Genomic DNA, 20,058 nt, shown 5'->3' on the forward strand with positions numbered 1-20,058 from the left:
GATTTGGCATGACAACAGAAACCACTGTCTTGCATTGTAGCCTTTTTCCGTTTACGATAACCCTCCAATGAGGGTGCCTACAAGCAAAACAGTAAGATGCATCATTCGATTGCAAGTATTCTAACCAGGGATGAAATTTGTACCAGTCCCTGCATCTGCTTTTCCTTGCTCCTCCCTGGAGGGTCTTAGGGAAACGCTCTCGTGTTGGCTGCACTGGCAACCTCACAGCTGGACTTGGATAAATCTAGAAGATAGAGGGGGGGAAAGACTCAAACTGCATTACATCTGAACTATTATACAATATACCAATTAGTAAAAACATAATCAATTTGGAAATGTCATTGATTAGTTGTAACCATCAGACTGTGATAACACACTAACATTTTAACCTGAGAGAGTATTTTTAAGTTCATTTGTTTAATTTGGAATTTAACCTGAGCAATAGATGTAAAATACACGTTGAATCAATATTAGCTTTTATAGCCTACTTCACACACAACTAACATCAGACATAGCTAATATTACATGTATACTTAGCGAATTAATATTCTTCAAACTGATTTTTATCATCTCAAAATCAACATCATAACTGTTCTAAAAGTATGCTTTCATTATAATTTCATTTCTTGATAGATTGTTAATCAGTTTTTACCTCTTTCCCTTTTTGTCTGCTTTCCTCAAGACTCCTGGCTCCCTCGCTTCACGCCACTCAGTTTTCCAAACAAATCTGTCTCTTGTCGTTCTGAAGTTATCTTGTGCTGCGTTCACTGCAGTCAGACATTGGAGATTCACACCCACAAATGTCAAATTGGCCATAACTTTTCTTTTAATTTCTTGCTGCCAATTGGGGTAGCAGCAGGGGTGGCAATGCCCATGCACCTATCTGTTCCAACATGACTGTGCACCAGTGCACAAATCAAGGTCCATAAAGACATGTATGAGCGAGTTTGGTGTAGAAGAACTTGACTGACATGCACAGAGTCCTGATCTCAACCCGATAGAAAATCTTTGGGATGAATTGGAGTGGAGACAGTGAGCCAGACCTTCTCATCCAACATCAGTGTCAGAAATCAAAAAATGTGCTTCTGGAAAAAACTATAAAATATTCCCAAACCTTGTGGAAAGCCTTGCCAAAAGAGTTGAAGCTGTTGCAGTGGTGGGTGGGCAGACAACATATTAAACCCTATGGATTAAGAATGGGATGTCACTCAGTGCAGACGAGTGAATACCTTTTGGCAATATAATTTATAATATATCCATCTTGTTACATTGTTTTTTTTCACAGGAATTGTACAGTAGGCATGAACATAGTTATTTTGATATAATTTGTTCATCTGCTGTAGGAGCTCCATCCTGAATAGCGTTGTGGTGTGTCAATGCAGGAACATCATAGGGTTTTACACATGCGGACAGTTTCACACAAATACCAGCATGTGTTTTTGTATTGTGGGAGGAAACCCACCCAGACACAGGGAGAATACACAAGTTCTCATATAATTCCAGTGCCTTAAGGTGAGGATTCTTCCTCTAGAATTTTAAGACTCTGGAGCTGTAGTCTTCTCTATGACAACAGAGCCAAAAGTATGTTTTTACACAGCGAATTGCCTGTAGACAGTTGGTGTGAAGCAAATGGCTGAATTCCAAATGGTTGTTGAAGTTATTAACATTAATGTGTAACAGACTTTCTGAGACTCATTGAAGCAAATATATTAAAAGTGTAAACAAGATCAGAATGACGAACTCTAGCTGTATTAATGCTGCTGCTGTAACACTGGGACACATCTAGTGCCCACCCATATGTTGTCTTGCTGTCTTGTCTCAATAGTGTAATATTTATTTCTTGTCATGTGTTAATTATCTGATATGTATATTTTATACTTCTTTCACAATGTTATTTGTGTGAAGTGAATGTATTTCCTGTGCAGAGTGCTGCTGCTTTGTTTTGCATCAATGGCTTTAAAGCAGCACTAATGCTTGGTATTTTTGCTCCTGGTCTCCCACTAAAATTGTAGATTGTAATTCATTTTTAAAGCACTTTCCTGATGTGGCCTTCATTGTCTGTAACCCCTTATCCAGTTCATTAATTTAGGTTTTAGTAGATTTAAATAAATGTTCAGTTTGGCTGACACGTACAGAACAAACATATGATCTGTGCAATCTACACTTGTGTGTGTCTGTCAGTATTATTTTGTTTTCATCCTGATTCGATAGGTTTATACTTTTGTTTTCCTGTGATTAGCTCCTTGGGAGAGGGTTGGGCCAAATGGAACACACAGGAAAAAAATAAAACAGTACGTGGGAGATGCAAGACCTTACAGACGGGGGAAGTATGGCTGTAGTTAAGTAGAGGGTGAGTCATAAGTCGCAGGACCCCCTTTCATTTTTTGATATTCTACATGACCACATTCCCATTGGATATATTTGCCCTTGATCTAATATGGCGGCTTTGAATATCACCCCTCACCCTTTACTTGATGGAGTGTTCATGATAAAAGGGTGTTCTGCAACTTTTCACTCACCCTGTAGTTTGCTTCAAAGTTTGTGGAGTAGAATATAAGTAAAATTGGTGTACTACTTGTAGCAAGTGTCCGCTAGAAAACTTTTATGTCACGTAGTATCTTGCAGTGTATTTTTGAGTCAATAATCTAGCTTTCCGCTTGAGAGTTAGTGAGCTCGGAGTGCATTGTGAACAGAGTTTGTTTGCCTGTGATCATAGGCCTGAGACTGTTTGGCTGTAGAAGTCAGATGAGCTTAAAGCACTTTTCTACTGAGAAAGACTACTGCCGTAACGAAAGAGAGCACTTTCCTACTGAGAAAGACTACTGCTATGCCAAAAGAGAAGTTTATTAGACGTGAATGGAACTGAGAGTGGACCCGGAACACAGTGAGATACCATATGTACATTTGAGGTACTGTAGCGCTACTCCCTTTCTTATATTTTATGTAGTCCTATGGATTGAAGAGGCCTGTTTTTTTTTTTTTTTTTTTTTTTCTTGCCACACCACTCCAAGAGTTGAATCAGGTCTGTAATGAGGGTAGAGGCTAAAAATATTCAGTTGATTGTTGGCGTACCTTGAGCTATTTTAGTGTTTTTTTTTTTGTTTTTGTTTTTTGAGGTTTGTTTGTTTAAGAAAGACGAATTTGTTTAGTAATATCTTTGCTGGGTTCATGTGTGCACTTGCTGAACATTTAGTGGGGTTCACTCAGGTATATTACATAAACAAAAACCCAAAAATAGTGCTAACCTTTAGGTTACAGAGACTATTTAAAAATGTAACTTTTAGAAAAACATTGAATATTTGCATTTTCAAGGAAATAGACTAAATGCTCTAAGGCTCTAAAACCTAAAACCTTTCCTTATTAAATAGAAATAAATAATTTTATGTTTGATCATTTTAAATAGTGATTTTTTGTTGTAATTGATTTCTGTTATTCTTTTTTTTAGAGACTTGTTAGAGAAAACCCTTAACTCCCACCATCAAAGAAATACTAGTAACAGCAGGATATATCTACAGAAGCCAGGGACCCATCCATATTACTTGCAGTAACTTTAAATAATCAATTTAAAATGATGAGTGTGCTATAAGTACAGTGTCTTCCAGTGATTACAGCCTGAAATATTAAGGAATGACCATAGAGACCAACTGAAAAACAAAGTCATGTTCCCCTTCACTTGTTTAAGTACAGAAATACGAACGACACAGAGAACAGTTTCTCCTTTGGCGAATGGAACTGAGGGGTCACTCACAGTTGGCCTTGACCCGCAATGATTTACACTTCACCTTTTGCTTAAGTATTAATGATGATGGCGTTGGCTGATATAGTTAGTGCCAACTCGTGTTGTGCTCATCTATTTCCAGCGAGGACTCTCCCCAGCCCTTGTCAAAGTGCTGCGTGGAGAAGGCATGTAATGAATAATATACCAGAGGACTAACAGCAGGGTAATTACAGGATAATGAATGCACCTGCTTTTTGCCCACAGTGTCAGCAAAAAAATTAAAAAATTAAAAAATACTGACAGTATGTTGGAACTGCATTTCTTTCCATCCCTGGAGTTCTCTCGCTCAGGCTGAGGACAGCACAAAAAAGACTAAAACCCCTAAGAGAGAGAGAATGTGAGAGGGGAGAGTGAGAGAGGGCCCAGAGAGACTGCCGCCGACGGATTCGTCCGGAGTGTTAAATGTCAAAACAAAGCACTGGAGCGTGTCAAAAACGCCAGCACGCTCTTTGTTTTTCTGAGAGGACTCTTTAAAGTTGACAAGTGTCAAAGGCAAAAGACGCTTTCAGATGTTTTTTTTTTCTTTTTTTTTTCCTCTGACGCTACGGAAAAATCAGTGCTAAAGGATTGACTGCGAAGGGACACGTGTCCTGGGGAAAAGGCCTCTCCACAATAATAAGAGCTTTCTCTTAAAGCATATATGTGTGTAAAATAGATGTGTACAAAATGCTTGGGCTCCCCTCTTTAAATCAGGGGATGGTTTAAGGAAAATAAGTTACATTTAGCTTATAGGGGAAATAAATAGTTATGCTATGTTACAGATATATTTAATAGATTAGATTTTGCTAAGAGGTTGTCCTAAATTATTTTGCCTTAGTCACCAAACCATGGTGCTATGCAGAGGTCTGTGTGAGGATGTTGGGAATAATGTTGGCCACAGTTTGATCCCCAGCGATACCTCAGACATCCAAGGCCAGGAGTCCACAACAGCACAACTGGCCTCAGTGTCGTTGGACAGTCAGTGTCATACTCGCCTGTACAGGGCTCTTGCTATTCTCCTCCAAGTATGTTGAGCTGTCCCAAGTCACTGCATCAGTTTAAAAAGAGGCAGTATTGTTTTCATATCTTTCCGAGGAGGCGTGTCCTTGGACTCATCCTTTCAGATTAGTGACATGGTGCAATGGGAGAGTTGGTTTAAACTGAGGACATTGGGTAAAAATAAAAACAATATAATTACAATCAACAAAATATGTAACGGGAACAAACTTTCACTTATGATGTAGCGCAACCCTCAAAAAATGGTTGGAATTGATTTATTTGTCAATTATTAATGAAAATAAGTGTGGGTGACTGGAAGAGGGAGGTGAAAGCTGGGTTAGTGTGTGTGTAAGGTATTGGATGGGTGTGGGTGTGGTATGCAATTGGAATCAGGTGGGAGAGCACGGTGAGCGAGGCATCAAATGACTGGCGTTAGGTGCAAGTGTGGTTGAGTGGCTGAATGGGTTGGAGAGTGGATGTTTAAGGGGTGTGTAAGTTACATGAGGTGAATGAGTGAGCAGCCATGTAAGTAAGTGAATACAATTAGGTTGGTGTGTGAGTTCAGTGGGTGAATGAGGGAGTTGAGCTGAGTAAGTGGAAGACGGAAGGAGTGAGTGTGTTTGTGTGAAGTTGTGTGAATGGGTGGGTATGTGGCTGAGGAGAGTGAATGCAGTTAGTTGATTGTGTGAATGAGGGGGTAGGTGAGTTTGTGGGTGTGTGGGTGAGGTGAATCAGTGGGCTTGTAGGTGGGTGAGAGAATGAGTGAGTAAAGATGCTAGCTCCATTAGGTGTTTCCCATTAAAAATAATAATGTGGGACATTGACCTAGTTATTGCAGTGTGCTGTTAAATGGCTGCATTATAAGTAGAGGAGGGTAGAGTAGCCTTAACACCCACTATCTAACAAAAGTATGGTTATTTCAAAGAAATAACATCTCCTGTAGAACTGAAGGTAGCCTAGGAGAAGGGAAGGGAAAAAAGCAGCAGCTTGAGTAGGAGTGAAAATACATCAGGTCAAAGAAACCTGAATGCTGAGTTCCCTGTAGAACCGCAGCAGAACTTCTCAGTACATCCAGCACCTTCCAGCACACAAACTGAAGTTTTACACACTGCTGTTCTTCTCCATTTTATACTGTATGCCCAAAGGTTTGTATATACACTTTATAATGAATGACTGCATCTATTTAAATGGCACATATTAAAGACGGAGACATCCAGTTGCTAATACACAGCAGTAATTTGTAATGAAATGAGACACTTTGTAGCAGCTGCACTTGGGACAGCACTGTCAACGCAAAATGTGGGCTAGAGGGCTATGAAACAATACCACCCTCACCCCCAAAATGTAGTGTAAATCCTCCCAGAGTAGTAGTAGTAGTAGTGGCAGTTACTATAGCATAGCATCTGTTGATATCCTTCATTTCAGAAGCTGTGTTAGAGCGGCAGGCTTTCTTTTGTGCTGAAGGGGTAGGATTCTGTTGGTTTATTTTTCTTTTAAATTTAGACATAGTTAACATATCTCAAACTCATTTTTAAATTGCATAGATATCTCCTGCAAATGAACTGTTGATGTTTGTGAATGTATGACATATACAGGGTGGGCCATTTATATGGATACACCTTAATAAAATGGGAATGATTGGTGATATTAACTTCCTGTTTGTGGCACACTAGTATATGGGAGGGGAGAAACTTTTCAAGATGGGTGGTGACTATGGTGGCCATTTTGAAGTCGGCGATTTTGGATCCAACTTTTGTTTTTTCAATGGGAAGAGGGTCATGTGACACATCAACCTTATTGGGCATTTCACAAGAAAAACAATGGTGTGCTTGGTTTTAACATAACTTTATTCTTTCATGAGTTATTTACAAGTTTCTGACCACTTATAAAATGTGTTCAAAGTGCTGCCCATTGTGTTGGATTGTCAATGCAACCCTCTTCTCCCACTCTTCACACACTGATAGCAACACTGCAGGAGAAATGCTAGTACAGGCTCCCAGTATCCGCAGTTTCATGAAACTCATGAAAGAATAAAGTTACGGTAAAACCAAGCATTTTGAAAAACCGCCATTGTTTTTCTTGTGAAATTCCCAATAAGTTTGATGTGTCACATGACCCTCTTCCCATTGAAAAAAACAGAAGTTCAAAATGGCTCCCCACCCATCTTGAAAAGGTTCCCCCCTCCCATATACTAATGGGAGTTATAAAAAGTTAATATTACCAACCATCCCCATTTTATTAAGGTGTATCCATATAAATGGCCCACCCTATATATATATATATATATATATATATATATATATATATATATATATATATATATATATATCAAATCATCCATGAAAGTCACTTAAATCACTTAAAGAGGTATGTAATTAATTCTTCTCCAACTTAGCTCTGAGATATGGGATGATGAGTGTGTAGCTCCACTGCTCTGAGCCCCAATGCTAGTGGGATTTTACACCCTTCTGGCCAACACCTGACGTTGGTCATGGTGACCATGTTGTTGTTGTTGTTCAGACCTCTGAAACCAGAACATTGTAGAGTTCCTCTCTCAAGTGTGGTCCAGAATAAGACAACTTTCCTCATGTTCTTAGTTTTTCTGCCTGTTGCTCTCTGCCTTATCTGCCTGGGCTCTAGACCCAGATTTCCATGGAGCTGCTTTGTGGCAGTATACTTTGTAGCAAGTTCTCTTTAAATAGAAATGAATAGCAGAGAAATGGCCATTCAGTGAAGAAGAACGTATTCAGGTTGGCACTCCACAGGAGAGAATTATGGCAAATACATCAGGAACAAAAACAGAAAGAGATGGATAAAAGAACACAGGACATAGGAAGCATTGAGTGCTTGAGCAGGGTAATGTTAACCTTATTTATAAAAAAAAAAAAAAGATGTGTTGAGTCATTGTGGAGATGCTGAGGATCCGTACTGTATGTTCTCAGTGAAGTGAGCAATTTCAGTTAGGTGCATACACAGTTATAAATGATGCCATATGCTTTAAGCTTTTCCACTGGATTCCTGAGCAACAAATTACACAGGCAGTGATTTCTAGCCAGCTTTGAGGCTCTGTCGGAAGAACGCATGAAAGAAAATATGCAGCATATGGTACAAAGAATAGCAACGGAAACCCAGGGATTAGCCATTTTTACATTCATATGTTGACTATTGTTATGAACACAGTGTAGCACTGAGGAGGGCCTCATTTACAAATGTAGAAATTGGAGAAAATTCAGAATTCTGAGTTTGAAAATGTGTATTACAAAAGAAATCCATAGTATAGGACTGTGTATATTCACTGCACTCAAGCAGCTACAGCCACGTGCAAAAGTTTGGGCATGTATAATTTCATATATTGTTGGTTTTCTGGGGGGCAAAAATGAGCATCCGATGCCTCTGCATACTGGAAATAACCACATTTAAAGGAAATGTATATTGATCAGCCATAACATTACAGTCACCTTGTAATGTGCTTATATGGTAAGCGAGGCTGATAAATTGGACAATTGTAGAAACAAGAAAGTGGCTTATAATAATGACTTATGAGCCATTTATTTATCTGAAGTGGCCAGGGAGTGGGTATAATGTTTAAAAACTCCAGCAGCACTGCTGTTTCTGATCGACTTCTATGAGCACAACACACACTAACACACCTCCACCACTTCATTGCAAAGAGTGATTCAGCTTCCAGGTAATACCTGATCTCTGGTGGTCATTCATTGAAGAGCAGGGTGAAACGGGGCTAACAGCGTGTTCGGAACAACAGATGCCCTGCACCTGCAGTGTAATTGTAGAGCTAGAATTTGCACCTATTGCACCTAGTGGAGCTGATAAAATTGGGCTCTAATATTGTGGCTGATAAGTGTTAATTCAGAGTAAAAATATAAATGAAGAATGTTTAGGAATGTTCCCTGTAGATAGTGGGCTCACTTTTTTCCATTTGGACTAAGACAGTGGTTTGGAACGCTGCAGGCACAGTGGAGATGGAAAAGCACAAGATCAAGCCAAATCACAAGAAAAATTATATTCCAATATGGGCAATGGGCGCTGTTTGTATTGCTGGATCACAGATCTGCTCAAGTGTGTTGATGCAGTGCTAATTCAAACAGTAAAGCATTTCTTCTTCTCAAATGGTTAATGTCAATATACAGCAGTAGAGGTAGAGGAAGGTGATCAAATTTGATCACCCTGTTATAGACTTATAGTTATACACTTAAGAAGACATTTTTACATCGATGAAAATGCTCAACATGTTATTGTGAAATTTGTGTTATTTATACTGTGCATTTTTTTTATTTAAATAAAATGAAGGAAGGTGTGTTTCTGTTTGCTCCCTCTATGATAAAAGTGTCTGTGCAGGTGCTCCACTCACTCCATCATTCCCATTATTCACATGATTCAGACGAGTGTGTGTGTGTGCATGTGTGGAGGTGGCACTTCAGCTCTTTGCACTGCTTTTGGCAATTCAGAATTCAGAAACATCACCATCAAATTAGTGTGGAGTGTTTTTCAGCTCCTCTGCTTGTGATTGTAATACGCATTATTTTTTAGTTCCAGATTATGAACATTGAGAATAATAGAGCTCTGTTTTCTTGTTTGATCACCACTCCGAAGGTGAAATGAAAACCCACTTGATATCCAAGGCGTGTTTTATTTATGTATTTATTTATTTATTTATATATTTTCCGTCTCTTATTTTTTTGTTTCTCTATTGTCTTTGGGGCGTTTTGTTCAGGTAGCCAAACATTTTCTTTCATCATATTTCACATCTTAACAGCACTCCCTTCTCAGTATCCTAGCAACTAGTACACATCTGTTGGGAGTGAGTCTGCCATGATGTATGTTTCTAAACTATTCTATTTTGCCTCCACATTGAGAAGTTGTAGAAAAAGCCAACTGTAGCAAAGCACAAGGTTTCAGTGAACAATGAAACAGCAGCTCGGCTTTTCCTCGCTCTACTTCACAAGTGTCCAAGTGCATTCTTACTGGCAGATCCATGTAATTCACACATCTGCATTATTCTCTAGTTCTGGGAATTACAAAATCCTAATCCTATAGCCAAGATGAAACCGCAGACTGAGTTCAATGGAGAAACCCTTGGACATCCACAACAGTCCTATTGTGTTTACACGTGCAACAGACTAGTCATTTATTTCACTCATAGGTCTAGTATTTATTTTTTTTTCAAGAGATATTTCTGAGGTGATTACATAAAAAACAAACGGGGGATTCCCAAACATTTCCAAACTGTGTATAGCGCCAAAAAGAACTCACGTTCCTCAAGAGCAAGAATGCTAATATTTACTTGTTATATTTAATAATAATGTTAATAATAATGTTCTTTATAAGTCTCCTTGCACATTTATGATGCTGCTGTAAATGATGAGACTTTCAGTATGTTCTCATTGACAAATCATTATCCAGAGCTTTCTCATTATATGGGGAAGATCAAAAATAACACCCTAGTACTTTAACTGTTCATTGTATCTTTGAGTTTTAATACTGAAAACTAACTTGGGCAGTTGAACATGAAGTCAAGCAAGAACTCAAGAAAGTAAGAACACACAAGAATGCATATTGAGAAACATAGGATCTCCCTCCTGAAAACATGGACTGAACCATAATGCATTACTACACCAGCTCCCTCTTGACAAAGCCCCTCAACAGTGATTCTCAACTGTAGCCATTCAGGTGCTCATTAACTATGCGTTGTTTATCAGGTCTACTATTTCTGTTGCTAACCCTCTTTCTTTGTTTGTTGAGTATGGTGTTACATAGTGAAATAGCCGTTACCACTGGACTGAGTGGAAGGACAGGAAATTGGGTCTGCCAATCATAGATCACTCCTTCAGCCTGGTGCAGAGTTCTTTCGGTGTCTCGTCCTCTCTTACTATTTTGCTTCTAAACCTGTCTATAAGTTTCTTTACTTATCTCATATTTTTTTTTAAATAGCATCTTTGATCTTCTGGAATTACTAACCTCCTCAATATCCATAGCTACATAGCTGGTTTTTCCTTCTAAAAGTGGAACCAAATGTAACGACCAGCTTTCTTCAGGCCATTTCGCTGCTTGAGCTGTGTGTTCAAACATGGTTAAAAAGTGCTCGATATCTTTTGTCTCTTTTAATGTTGGCATTCTTGGTGTTGGCAATGTATTGTAAACTGGACTTTGTACTGTTTGTTGGAGCTCTTAGGTTCGTCATTGATCTACATTTGGAGGCTGAGTATTTCTTATTATTAGTCTTTGTAGATGTTCGGCTCTTTCTCTCTCACCTTGTTCGTGTGTTCTATCCATTTGGCTTTTTTGCATTTCTTCCTGCAATAGTACAAGTTGTTGCTGCAAGGAGCGCCATCTCTGCTCCTGCCTTGCTGCTTCTCTTTGCCAGAGATCATCTTTTCCTCGTTGTTCTGTAATGAAGTTCTGCAGCATGCTACACATTTGTTCCATGGTCGCTGCGGTGCTGCTAGACGCTGTGTCTGAGGGGATACACACATCTCCTTCGTCATCACTTTCAATTTCTTCTTCTCTATGCCTATTCTGCACTGCTGGTGTTTTTTAGGAGGCATGTAGTGGTCCTTTGGCTTGTCTTGTGATGAATCTTCATTGTTTCTTTAGACACAATACACTGCCTCCATATGTTACGTAGTGAAATAGCCGTTACCACGGGACTGAGTGGAAAGACAGGAATCTGGGTCCGCCAATCATGGATAACTCCAAACTCTGAAAATTATTTGCACCCCAAGTGCTTAAGTTTATTATATTTAATCCACACACAAGAATAACAAAAGAAAAAAAAAAAGGAATCTCCTCCACTGACCACTCTACCCAAGGGACAAGCAGCAACAGGTAAACAATTATAAATATATTCCCTTTTAACATGTTAACTGAGATATTGTATACTATATGTTACAGACTTAGAGATGAGGCAGGCCTTAACCTCATCACATATGGATTTCTGCTTCCTTTATGAACCCAACCTGACCTGACAAAAATTCGAAGCTTGACCCAATCCAAAATACTTTGCGCATGCTTCCTGTGTACTTGTCTCTGTTATCACACATCAGATCCACAGTGCTTAAAACTTAATGCAGGAAAATAATCAGCTCTACTTTTGTTTGAGATCTGAAAAACTTCCACACATTTCCTTCCACTATGAAACTATGGCTGAACACTGTGTTTGAAATGTTCAGGAGTTGTAGTAGGAAATACACAAAAACAAATCTGCAACTCAAACAAAAGCAGCTACTGGTGTTCAAATACCAATGGATGGGCCCCAAAGCCTAGACCTCAGCAGCACAGAACGAATTTGGTATTACTTGGATTGTGAAAATGAATAAACTGAACCCTATTATAAGAAGACTGAAGTGTTTGGGAAATATGTCTGTATTTAAAAAATAAAGCAAGTCTTTGGAAATGAATAGAATCAGTAATAAACAAAATAAATGAAGAGTGGTCACTGGTTTTGCACAGTAAGATAGATTAAATATTACATGCAGTGTTAGCATTACTGATAGTTTGGCAAATGAAAGGGCACCTCACATCTGAAAGATTGGAGAGGCACTGAATTATTGGACACACAATGCTTCTCTCTGCAAATGTCCACTGTGTTAAAAAGGTCCTTGATGGTTTATCTCAGAAATGAAAGTCGGCCTTGGAGTGCTCATTATGAGTCTTATTAATCTTTTTGTGTACTGTTATTAAGCGGGACAAAATGGCAGAAGATTATAGGAGACGCCATTAATGAATTCATGCAGAATGACCCAGTAATGTAGCCTATAAACTGATTCTATCACCTTCCCCATAGCCTTATTTGATTGGATATTACAGCTGAGACAAGAGTTGGAGTTAATTAAATTAGTATGGACTCATTAACATTTGACACAAGTTTAGTGAAGGTAGACATGTTCACAAGTGTGTACATTTTAAGAAGTTTAGTTTGATAACAAAAGTGTTATATCATCGCTGTCTAAAAACACTTATCTCCAAAATAAAATGTTTGTAAGAGAAGGAAAATAAAAGGTTTTTACTTTAAATTGAAGTCAATGTTGAAGGGAATTTTTTGAGCATTTCTATTGGTTCATTCATCATGAATTTGTGCTAAACCTAAAACTGACAAATATGGGGGTTTTATGTTTTTCATTGGACAACAACAATATGTTGTATTGACACTGAGCCTCAAGCTATTTCAGCTCACAGTGGACTCACTACTGGATTTGGGACATTTGTACTCTGCTGTCCATTCTAGCACATGCAATTTAGGTGAATATTTTTAATTACATTTCTCCATTGATGACGTTATGGGTGTGGGTAGAGAATTCACGTAAACTGTTCACTGTTAGAAAATACAAATTGCACACATAATAAATGTAAGCCTTGTCAATTTAGTAATTATTCATTCAAATGTTTGTAGTCTACAGATATTTTTATTTCAAAAACTTTTGTCATTACAATATTTGCATAAATGGCCTAGAAGAAATAAAAAGCAAGGAAACTTTGGCGCATAGCTAAGAATGGAATACTGGACGCTTCACTTGACCCACTGGAGTTTATAATATGAAAGTTAGCCAAAGTTTGTAGATAAAGAGTACAACACAGTTGGCAGAAGCTGATTAAAGCCATATGTGCACAGGATCACTTGTGCTGATTGTTTGACTGAAGCTTGCTGTGATATGGGTGTGTTTGTCTGAGGAGAGTTGATGATGACTTGCTGGCTAAAAGATCTGACCTTGCCTCTGAGCGATCACTCAGCGTTATTAAGTCAGGTTGAGGGTGACAGGTGAGAAATGCTGCGCAGGATTAGAGCAGATACATCACTGCGAAAATTCACTTCTTATTGACCTCCTGAGAAAGAATGGCCTTTTCACTCTCCGAGAGGCTGGAGATCAGGTCTGGAGACCTCGTTGTCCAGTGGGCAGTTATGGATATGGCACGTGGCAAATGGCCCAGCCCACATATTATCACATTATTTTCTGTAGTGTGTAGGAACTGGTTATATTTTCTCACTGTAGTGTGGGGAAAGGAGATGTAAGTGAGAGTGCAACTTTATAGAAGCTCAGAACAAAACATTGGCTTAAGGCGAGTGGCAAACCAAACAAACAGAGGACAAAATAGACCTAAAACAACAGAGTGCAAATAAAGCAGTGCACTGCCTTAGACACAAAGCTATCTAACAATACAAAACCAAACATGATAAAAACAAAGCAAATCTAAATAAAACAAGGGAATATGGAAGGTTAGTTAAACAAACTCCATTTTTGGGAAAACATTGACTTTCTAGCTGTTCAGAAAATGCCGAAATGTATCCAGGAATGACAGAACATGTCTGTAATTATTAGTCTGTTTAAGCTTAATGTTATCATCACAGGACAGCACAGTGGCACTGCAGGTAGAGTTGCAGTAGACCACCACACTGCAGTTATATGTTGCTTTTTTCTTTGTGGTAAGAAAAAATCCAATAAATATAAAATATATATAATAAACATAATAAATAAGTAAATCTTTTAAAGTTTTCTTTAGTGAATTTTGTCTATTATACTATTATGATTATTATGATAAATACCTTGATATGCTATTTGGCCATATCACTCACATTATGAAATGAAGAGTTCCAAAACTGATTGGCTCAGTTGCATTTGAAGCCCATCTAAAATACACAATATATGCACATCTATGACTACCTCACGTTTGAATACAATGTTAATGCTGCCAGTCTGTTTTTTTTTTTTTTTTTGTTCCCTCTGCACCCCTGGAGTATGGCTCTGTTAGACCGTTTCTATATCCTGCAACATCTCCTTTACAGTAAGAGTTCCCTCAAAGAGAAAAAAAAAAACATTTCTACTAAACTTAAAATCCTTGAGCATATTTAGTTTTTAACATATTAATATAATTAAATTTTTCTGCTTATGTAGCTTAGCAACAGTGCTCACTCTTAATGGCCTGCATTTTGTGGTGATAAAATAGTATGTTGTGACTTTATCTGGAAAATAATTACATCTATGAATTGAACATCGATGTTTCTTTACACTACTTTACTTATTACCACAATAAGCCACTGAAAACCATGTGTTACAGTGATTTTTATCACAGTGAAGGTAGTTGTTGGCTTTGCGTCGTGTCAGAACTTCCCTGTGATAAAATCAAAGAAATTGCACATTCTCTCATTATTGATTTAATACATCTGCATACCTTATAGTACAATTACTCAGCGTTTTCAGAAGATACTTTTGCCTGACACATTCTTTCACCTTAACAACCTGTTTAATAGGAGCATAGGTTTGGGCAACTCTACACACCTCTGATTCCGTGTTTCCAAGTTGTGTCAGCTACTTTTGTGTACTTTCTTAATTAAAGGCTATTGTTTTTCAGGGTTGCTGTGGCTGGTGCAAGAGCATGGTAAAAGCTGCCGTGGTCAAATTACACAGCGAGGGTAATTCCTCAGAGCCACTAGCAGGAGGACATGTATACGTAGACAAGAGGAGATGCTGAACCAGCACATGTCCCATAATTAACTGCAAGGCAGCAAAGCTATTATAGTTGCCCAAGACCAGCTCATTGAAACTAGAGATACTGCACAAATATATAGCATGAAATTTCAGGCTTTTCCAGTGCTGCACCAAAGAAAAAAGGAACCCTAAATTTAGGTCAGCTAGTAGAGAGACAAAATGCTTATGTAGCCTTAAACACTGGGCACATGAGTAATCTTTGTGGTCTACTGGTGGTCTGTAATGACTCAGCTCCCACGGTTCTGCTTCTTTTTCTTTGATTTTCTACTTTTTATATTAAATATCTCCCTGTGAAGTTGGTCTCAAAGTATTTTAAATAATATTTTGACCAGTATTTGAAGATCCTGCTTACCACATTCCTTTGGAATTGACTGCTTTCTTTGGAACATTAGGTCTAAATACTTCCTCTAATTTAGCTTCTTTTAATAAGATGCAAATCTGAAACAGAGGTCAGAAGAAGTTTTGTAATTTTTAATTAAAAATTGCTTCACACAGCAAATGTTTAAAGAATTCAGAGCTGAGGGCGATTGTTCCTGTGCTCAGCACGCAAAAGCCTTGAGGTACGTTTTACAAAACTGGCCAATGTGGAAGCGGAAGCAGACTGTGGTAAACTCTGCAAGCCAGGGATTATAGTATGTGATGAAGATTTTATTTAAATGCAGTAATAATTAAAGACATTACTTAACTGCAAGTCATTGTGGGTTTTGTATATGTTCAGTTGATGTACCATTATGGAACTGCAGTTGGTTTTCTATAAGGTTCAAGTCTCAATCACTGTTGGGGATAAACCTCTGCAAAACCCAGAATGGTTCTGAAAGATGTATACTTGTAATGTGTCATGTTAACATTCGAATTTGATCCCTATGTCATCAAATGGGAATAATATGCTAATGTTCTTGCTGGCCTGCCTAGGAGAAGCAAGTATTTTGTTGAAATGTGCATGCATGAGGCCTAGCTCTTGTGCCATAGCTGCTGACAGAGGTTAAGCTCAGATTAGCTAAGTTGTTGTTGTTTAATGTGTGTGCGCCTTTGCTTCAAATATTATTTTAAGGAAAATTATGTGAAGGTATGAATATGTTTGTCAAACTGAGCTGTCTGGAGTTAAATTCCATACTCAGAACTGTATATAAAAATAGAGCTCCATTAGTCTGGTGCAAATTACAAATATTGGTGACAGAAATCATGGATTGCCATGTGTACAATGCCAATGCAGCTGTTTTTATTTGTTACTGGCTGTCCAAAATTTGTCTTGAGTTTCTGGGTGTAATAAATTTGGCTTTGAAGCAGGACACATTCGATGAGGAGCTTTATTTGGCATAATCCAAAACTCACACTGACAGCAGGCAGGGGTAAAAACAAAGGCTGGCAGGAACAAATTAGTCAACTCTATGGGTAAAACCACATGGAGAATACTAGAAATTGCCAGTGAAGTCAGGAAACAGCTTTGGAATGCACCATTGCTGTGGTTTTTAAAAACCATTCCCATACTTAAAATAAAAGCAAAAGGTTTTCAAAGTTTCAGTGTGAATTCCAGCTCTAACTCAAGCAAACAGGTCACACTGACTCAGCTTAGCAACTGTTCTGTATTTGATTTATTTACTGTGAAGCTTTATATGTTACATTATATTATACCATGACAGAATCTTGGTAAATTACAGTTATACAAAATAAGTTACAAAATAAGCGAAGTTTTACACATTTTTGGTATTTCTTCTATATTTTTAAAAGTTACTATTAGTGTTAATATAATGATCAAATTAAATGTATTCATATAATGTTTAAGGAGTTGGTGTGTTCTCCCCGTGTCCACGTGGGTTTCCTCCGGGTGCTCCGGTTTCCTCCCACGGTCCAAAAACACACGTTGGTAGGTGGATTGGTGACTCCAAAAGTGTCCGTAGGTGTGAGTGTGTGAGTGAATGTGTGTGTGTGTTGCCCTGTGAAGGACTGGCGCCCCCTCCAGGGTGTATTCCCCGCCTTGCGCCCAATGATTCCATCCGCGACCCTGAATTGGATAAGCGGTTACAAATAATGAATGAATGAATGAATGAATATAATGTTTAATATAATTAATATTAATTTAACATTTATTTTGTTGCCGTAATGTTTTCTTGAAATAAATAATTTGGGTTTTTTTTTCAGTGCTTTTTCATATCGCCAAAAATATCATGACCCTGAAATATTGTGATATTATTTTAGTGTCATATTGCCCACCCCAACTTTTGAGTTCCTTCTCCTGAAAAGTTACTATTTTGAAGAAACAAATATTTAATTAATTGATAGTTAATATTTAATAATACAATAATATTAATATAATAGTATAATACACTGATGAGCCATAACATTTATGACCACCTCCTTGTTTCAGCACTCGCTGTCCATTCTCACTGCTCCGCTGACCATACAGGAGCACTTGTTGTTCTACAATTACCTGAGTAGGTGTGATCTGATCCACTTGTACCAGTGCAACACGCATGGCACACCACCATCAAATCAGTGCCACTGCAGAGGCAGTGTAAGCAGTGGCTGGAAAAGATGTGGTCTCATATATCATGGAGAAGGAGATTAAACAAGTAGATGCAATGTTCCACTGCTCTGTGCACTGTTCTGTTCTGTTTTATAAGCCACTCACTTATTCTTAAATTTAAACACCACCTCAGACAATGTTTTATGGTATAAAAAGATGTGTTAATAGATCACACATCTCCCGTCACAGGTTTCATGTTACTAGTCTGTTTTGTGTAGAACTGTAGTCTGTAAGTCCTCTAGCTTAAAGCATTTCGCAGGGCAACACTCCGTTCACTTCCAGAGTTCTGGCATGTGAACTTCCTCACTTCAGAGCTATTTGTGGCACCTGCACCAAGCCTTCAAAAAGGTGTCAATTTATTTTTACTGCTATGGACTCTATGTAGTACAAGACTCAGGCATAGTTCTCCCATACATTATTCAGGACATCAAACCTAATCATACGTTTAAAGACCTTTTATGAATATAAGAGTCTGGAGATAAGAGTACAAATTCTGTTTCTTATCCCTACATCAACTAATCTACTAATGATAAACGACTACATTTCTCCACCTCTGGACTTTTTCAGCTAAATTTAAATGAACAGTTTAATGTTAACAAGAAAACTCAGTGATGAATCACTGTTATTAGTTTTTTATGTAACAAATTTTCTGGCTTTCATTTCTACATAATTCATATTTCTTTATTGAATACTATACAATGAGCAATAAGAACGGAGATATAGTATGTGTATTTACTTGTTATTGTCCACAATATGTTTTATGTATAATATTGATAATATGTTCTTACATCTTGCAGGTGCTTTATTACCAAAAAATATATATTTTACAAGCCAAAATGTAAAACAGCTATTAAAAAAAAATCCTGGGCATTAGCTTTCTGTGAGGTGGCTTGTAGAGACATAAAACATTTAGACATATGAGACATAGATAACATGGAGATATGGCCTCTTCTTGTAAAGATGTTGCACTGCCGAACCATTGACGGTATTGCCAGCTTCATGTGAAACAAAAGTGGTCCACATATTAAAAAGCTCATCTTGCCCACATGTCACACACTAGACCTGGCTCACTTCTGGTGAAAATGTCTTTGCTAACCATGGCAAACTGGGTGTGTGGCTAAAAAGTAACTTCTAATTACATGTGGTGTTAATTTAGTATTTGTGTGGCAAGTAGGAGCAGTCCACCAAATGTCATCATACCATGAGGCATGGCATGTGTTCATTATCTGTAACCGCTAATCCAGTTCAGGGTTGTGGTGGGTCCAGAGCCTACCTGGAATCATTGGGCACAAGGCGGGAATACACCCTGGAGGGGGCGCCAGTCCTTCACAGGGCAACACACACACACACATTCTCTCACACATATGGCCTTTTTTTATTATTATTCACCAATCCAACTACCAACGTGTGCTTTTGGACTGTGCACCCGAAGCAAAACTGGGGCACCCGGATGAAACCCATGGGGAGAACACACTAAACTCCTCACAGACAGTCACACGGAGCAGGATTCAAACCCACAACCTCCAGGTCCCTGGAGCTGTGTAACCTCGACACTGCCTGCTGCACCACCGTGCTGCTCTACATCACAAATTATCATAACAAATTCAGGCTGACTGTTTGTTTTTCCCCCATTCTCCCTTTATTTTTTCATTTAGTTTATATAACATTTAGTTATAGATTAGTTTTATTTATTTATTTATTTTTGGCAATGTCATTTTATTGTATTATATTGTATGTTATTCTATTTCTGTTCTTTTTCCTTTACTATAGTATTTGTTTAAAGTGTGTAGACAGCATTTCAATGCAAGCTGTACTGTGTATAACTATTCAATCATTCATTCATTGCCTGTAATTGCTTATCTAGTTCAGGGTTGTGGTGGGTCTGGAGCCTACCCGCAGTCACTGGACACAAGGCAGGAATACAACCTGCAGGAAGTGCCAGTCCTTCACAGGGTGACACATTTACTCACTCACTACTCACTTACTTACGGAGTCACTGATCCACCTACCAACGTGTGTTTTTGGACTGAGGGAGAAAACCGGAGCACCCAGAGGAGACCCACGCGGACACAGGGAGCACACACCAAACTCCTCACAGACAGTCACAGGACTTGAAATGTGAATAACTATGTATGTGACAAATAAATTTTGATTTGATTTCAGTTAATCTAAATGGAACGATTGTTTACATTATACTCTTTACATTAATTATGCAGAGATTTTGACAACACCACAGTGGACCTGCATTTGAGACTGAAATAGATGCATATTAATCATGT

The 20,058-nt window shown here is 38.2% G+C and overlaps 1 long non-coding RNA gene across 1 annotated transcript in view; it reads left to right on the top strand.

The window, feature by feature from the left end:
* The window catches only part of LOC136699051 (uncharacterized), a 37,379-nt gene extending 21,976 nt beyond the window's left edge, over positions 1-15,403 (top strand). The window contains exon 6 of the long non-coding RNA XR_010803589.1: positions 15,119-15,403. This is a non-coding gene — a long non-coding RNA (uncharacterized lncRNA). The remainder of the gene's footprint in view (positions 1-15,118) is intronic.
* The last annotated feature ends 4,655 nt before the right edge of the window (positions 15,404-20,058 follow it).

The sequence above is a fragment of the Hoplias malabaricus genome, chromosome 6, assembly GCF_029633855.1.
Source record: "Hoplias malabaricus isolate fHopMal1 chromosome 6, fHopMal1.hap1, whole genome shotgun sequence".
Lineage (NCBI taxonomy): Eukaryota > Metazoa > Chordata > Actinopteri > Characiformes > Erythrinidae > Hoplias > Hoplias malabaricus.